The sequence below is a fragment of the Serinus canaria genome, chromosome 5, assembly GCF_022539315.1.
Source record: "Serinus canaria isolate serCan28SL12 chromosome 5, serCan2020, whole genome shotgun sequence".
In the NCBI taxonomy this organism is placed as follows: domain Eukaryota; kingdom Metazoa; phylum Chordata; class Aves; order Passeriformes; family Fringillidae; genus Serinus; species Serinus canaria.
This window is the reverse complement of record NC_066319.1, coordinates 51,940,425-51,946,424: the sequence shown is the minus strand read 5'-3', so window position 1 is coordinate 51,946,424 and position 6,000 is coordinate 51,940,425.

Below are 6,000 nucleotides of genomic sequence, written 5' to 3'. Positions count from 1 at the left end.
AAGGTTCAAGAGAGAAGATGGGAGAAGTTTTATTTTTCATCTCCTATCATTCCTCTCAAGACATAAAAAAATTACTAAAATGCAGTATTAATTTAAAATGTGGTATGAATAACACTGCTACTCTCAGCAACCCAGAAGAACTAATCCTACAGATTAGTTAAGAAAAAGGAACATATTTCCTATATATTAATTGCACATATCACCTAAAACTCCCCTTATTCTCTACAATTAACAGTACAACTGTCAGCTTGGTTGAACCATGGTGCCAGAGCATCTAGCAAAAAACAAAAAAGCCCACAAAACAAAATCAGATAATCTTAGTCTAGCGTCAACCCAGGCGCAAAAAATTGCCTCCAGCAACAATGCTTTTCACACTTTGTACAAAGATCGATCTGACCAAGTCTGGCAGATGTGAAGTTGCAGTAACAAACACTATTAAATGACAAAATGGCAGCTGTACAGAGAGCAAGACATGGTGCTGTGACTTGCAAGACATCTTAATTGTTGAGAAGTATTTAGGGGGTTTTAACATCATCTCTGTGCCACTGCTTCCACCTTCTTGGGAGATCCATGAAGAACTACGAGCCTAAGGAGGGTTTTATGTTTTGTTTTGTCACTCTTTCAACACTGCCATGTGCCTAAACAGATTGGATCATTAAGCCAGTGTTTTCCTTAGGATACTGTGGACTTGAAATCAGAATTGAAATAAAAATGAGCTGTTGTCTTGCCTAAACGTGGTGATGACATTCTGTTCCAGATGTCCACGACAATGACCTCATCTAAACTCATAGTTCTCTACACTTCAGTCTTTTTCAGACAAATACTAGGAGGGAAAAAAAAAACAAAAACCAAGACAGAAAAGAACAAGTGATCTCATAATGATTTTGATGTAAGCAGCTGCCCACTTCAGTTAATGCTGCACTCAAAGTGTGAATGGAATGGGAAGCTTTTTAATTTGATGGGATCCATTTCAGGCTCCTCAAGTTAAACTGCCTGTAAGGAGGACACAGAGATCAGTAAGACCAATGGCTTCCTGAAACACCAGCAGACAGGCAAGATCCCTTCTTTCAGGGGAACTTATATGGGCATAAATTATTGAGTAAGACAACTATATGAGCATGAAAAAATAGATAAAATTATGTGTTTGGGAACCTGCTGCAGCTAGACTGGGGGAACTGAGGGGTTAGCATGGTTCCTTTGCTTATTAAAGAGCTATGCTCCCTAAGTCCTGTAAAGCAAACCAGGCAGAAGTGACACTATCCCTAAAAGTCTCTACTAATTCACCTAATAAATTTTTGCTTCTTTGTTTTTTGTTCTCTTTAAGGAAGCATGCAGCAAGTACAAAATCTTTTCACAGCCTAGTTTGCTTCACTTTCAGTCGAAATATTGGGTTATACCATCACTAAAATCTAGATGCTTACAAGAGCAAAACAGAAGCACTGCCAACAAATGCACCCAATGGCAGAACACACTTAACAGGAGGTCACTTGCCAAGCAGTTTTGTTGCTCTCCTTTTTTTTTTTTTTTTCTAATTTATATTATGGGAAAGCATTTTAGTGAGAATTGGAAATGACCGGACTCTCAGCCTTTCCCAGCACTTTGCTGTGAACAACTGCCCGTTCTTTCCTCCCACTTCACTCATCATCATGTGCAAAGGGAAGAGCATTAGTGAAACTCAGATATTGCATTACCAGAGAGCTGAAACAGACAGAGCTCCCTGCAAGCTGAAGCACAGTTCTAGCATTCACCAACAAAAGAGCAGAGACTATTTCTTCTTTGAGAAATTTCCTATGTACTTGCTATCATGGCTAACAAACCAGTGGTGACTTTGCTGTTGTTTTTAATATTGACTGCATTAGCTCAATGTTCAGGCTTACATGGTGCAATGTCATCAAAGACAGCCCCCACTGATAGATTATTTTTGGCTCCCAGTATAGATGACAGCTGTATATTTACACTGCGTTTGGCAAGAAGGGATTTTTTAGAATGTTGCCAAATACAAACAGAGCTGGAAAGGTGACAGTTTCTAAAAAATAATTCCAGGAAGGAAAGTCCATGATAACAACAAGATACAAAGCAGTCGTGTGACTTTTAGACATACTTAACTCTTTCTATATTCTACCTTTGGAACTCATTACTATGAGCTTTCTCTGATTTTAATTTAATTATATTTTGCATTCTGGATCCTTAGAAAACTTCTCCCTTGCTGCACATTAGTCATCGTCTCTCTCAGTTAAAAATTTTATCTAATTTCCTTAATGAATAGAATATATTTAGGTCTTCTAGCTAGGTTTTCTAGCTATTTAGACTCCCCTTTGTTTCTTACTATAAAAACAATTTAGACAAAAATCAAATAAAATATTGTAACTTGAGGCTTTTTTCCTTTTTCTAGAATTATCTGTCTGAATGTAACAAAGGAGATAGCTGCAACTTCTTCACTTTTTATTTTTAGCATGGTGTTTCCCTAGTTAATGAGCTATGCTTGCAATTTCTGTCCATACTCTCTATTTCTTCATTTTCCTAAATTCCAAAATGATCTGTGGGTGGATTTTCCTGAAGTCATAAAGCAGTGACACAGCTATTTCCTGTTGCCATCAAAATTCTGTAACAGAATTTCTCCCTCTACAAGTTACTAAGTTACTTGGAGTACAGCCACCAAAAAAAAAAACCAAAAAAAAATCACAACCCAACAAAAACAAAACCAACAACCAAACAAACAAAAAAGTAAACAAAAAACACCTAAGTTGATTGAGTTCATTGGATTCATAAAAACTTTTTTGTAGCCACATGGATTTTGTGCCTTCAGTTCTGCAGATCTACAATGATTGCAGATAAGTGAGAAAACTGAGAACCTGTTCACTTGCCAAAAAAACCCAAAAAACCCCTAAACAAACAAACAAACAAAACCCTTAAAATTTTAAAAACAGATCTGTTCCAGAAAAAGTGGCTGTATTTTTCCACTTAAATATGCCATAGGAAAAAGGAACTGGTAAGATGGATCATTTAGTTCATTTTAGCCAGATCACATTTATTTTTAGCCTTTGGAATTGGCACAGATGAGTAACAGAAGCAGAATACCTTCAGCTACATTTCCAAGTTTACATACAATTCCTAGTAGGAATACCAAATGTCACCTTTTAGCTCAAGAGAGTTTTTTGTAGCTGAAACCCTTGCTGTTAAGACCCAGAATTATTTACAATGCACACAGCTTTTAACTCTTTGCAAGGGTTTTTAAAAACAAATTTCACCTAATTTTGCAATACCTACAGTATCGCTCATAAATAATCCTGCACGTGCTGCTCTGATGTGCTAAAGCTTCCATAGCTGTTAAAGCCGGGTTCAACATCATCTGTCACCCATCTGTCCTTCTCCCAGCACTGGACCCAGCTCTTCCCTGCTACTGGTGCAATTTAGGAGTAGCTCCCGAAACCCCTGAATTCTGCTAATGCAAACCAGACTGAGGATACTGGAAACAACAGAGCAGAGCGGTTGGTAGGTGGAGATGGCTATTTCTTCACCGAGCTGCAATCTCCTTTATCTCTTCCTTGCTGAAGGAGGTGATGATAATCACCACCTGCAGGAACAGATAAGAAGGGCAAAGACAGATATTGTAACAGGATCTTTAAAATTCTGTTCTCCCTGGCCGTTACTCTCATCAACTGCGTGAAAATTACTCTCCAAAGTGGTAATAAGCTGAAAATGTTAGGCTCTCTTTTTAAATAAAGGAACAGCATCACAAGAACAATTGTGATTGTTAAAATACCAAGGCTCCTCTAAATGAATGTATCTGTGATATGACACAGTATGAGGTCAGATGAAGCAACTGTAACCAAGGAGGAACACCTCGAGAGAACAATGAAAACTTCGAGATCTGCTGCAAAATACTTTTTTTTCAAATGGATGTTTGCAGAAGGAAGTACAAAAAGATAGAAGTTTTTCAGGAAAAACAAAAGATTTTTGTTTTTCAGGAAAAACAAAACTATTTTAGTCTACTGTGGGTTTTCTTTGTTTTAAAATTATAGGTTCTCTGTGTGATTCATAGGATCTTCTATCAACTTGCATTTTTAAAAATTAACAGGTCCCAACACGCCTGTATCTTCTTGACCCAGGTACTAGGTCCAAATGCAGAGGATGGTATTATTATGAACTGAGTAGCTTTCAAATGTAACAGATATCTGCTGCCAAAGAGATATCAAACATTCCTGAGGGCCAAGGGATCCTAGGAACAGGTATTTCTGTAATCAGCTGCTGTTCCTCTGTGTCACATGGTCTGCTCCACAATAAATATCCCATCGCTCTGCTGAGCTGTGCTCCCGACCCTTGGGAAAGGGCAGCTCCCCGTGTGCAGCTCGGCTTGGGTTTGGCCTCGCTATTGGCCCTGGAGGTGACAGATGGGACCGTACAGGTCTTTCGGCAGTGACTGCCATGTCACGTCTGACCATGAACAAAGCCCAGTCTGGCTCCTGCTGCCGGAGGCAGGCTGTTCCCAGCCCAGACACAGCCAGCGCTCGGCTGCCTCCTTTCCGGTGCGATGGTTTCTAACGCACAGCACTTCAGCTACCTGCCGGGGGAGACAGGCAAGGAAATAGCATCCTTGCCAGTTCAGCTTTGCATCAGGACCTGACTGGCTACATTCCTGCAGAAGTAAACTCCCATCCCAAGCTACTCAGCATCTTGCCTTGAGGTGCTGTAGCTTCCAGAGAGAACAGTTCTCAGAATAAGCTGTGATGGGAAAAAAAGCAGTGCTGAGGAAAGGTTTGAGTGCCTTACACCCAGCTCCCTGCTCCTTCAAGGGATCAAGGGCAGCAGCTGTGAACACACAGGGCTCTTTTTGCCCAGGCTAGTTGCTGCTGGGAAATAAAGTCCAGTCACCAGGGAGGTTCTAAAAGGCATAAAAAGCCACAGCTTCCAGACACCATGTCCTGCTGCAAAGCCATGCCTACCCTACCAGTCCCATTGAGGCAAGACACAGAGCAGGGAATATGAACAAGGTTGGGAAAGAGAAGGCCCCACTCCAGGTGTGGTCAGAGAATTCTCCCAGTGGCCACAGCATCCAGTGAAGACCTGTAGGGCTGGTGGCCCTGGGGTCACCACATCCTCCACGGGAACCCATGGTCTGGCATGGCCAGGTGTGGGGCTGGGGGCTCAGGCAGGCTGCCTGGTCCTCAGGGCCAAGCATGGGGATGGGAACTTTGCCCTGCAGCCCTGTCGGGATGGCACAGGCCAGGGCACACACACTGGACACAGATGTTGTCCATGAAATGGGAATCATTATTTGGTGTGCAACACTCCAAGAATTTCACACTTGAGAGAGACATTGATTATTTATTTCAGGGTTGTGCAAGCCTGGGGGCTCAGTGTTATTGCACAAATCAAGCACAAGCCACCAGAGTTTCTGCACCATTATTCAAAACAGAAATTCAGAGTTAGCAACTTCCGAAGCTCAGCCCCTCTACTAGGACTGTTTAGTTATTTCCATAAAAGTTGCATAACTCCAGCTAACACTGAGCTACACATGCTCAGAGAAAGAGTCTTCATCCGGGCAGGAGTATTTCTGACCTGTAGGTGTGATCTTTAGTATTACACTTAATCGTTCACCAATAGGATACTTGGACCTAAAGTATTTTACCCAAGTTAGCAATGGAGCCCCTTGAGCAGGTCCAGTGGAAAACAGGAAGGATAACTGGGGGACTGGAGCATCTCTCTTATGAGGAAAGGCTGAGGGAGCAGGTCCTGTTCAGCCTCAAGAAAACCTGAGGAGGGACCCCATCAATGTCCACAAGTATCTGAAAGGAGGGTGGCAAGAGGATGGAGCCAGGCTCTTCTTGGTGGTGCTGAGCAACAGAACAAGAGGCAATGGGCAAAAGCACACAGATGCACAGGAAGTTCCACCTGAACATGAGGAAGAACTTCACTGTGCAGTGACCACACACTGCAACAGGTTGTCCAGAGAAGGTGTGGAGTCTCCCTCGCAAGAGCCATCTGGATGCCATCCCGTGC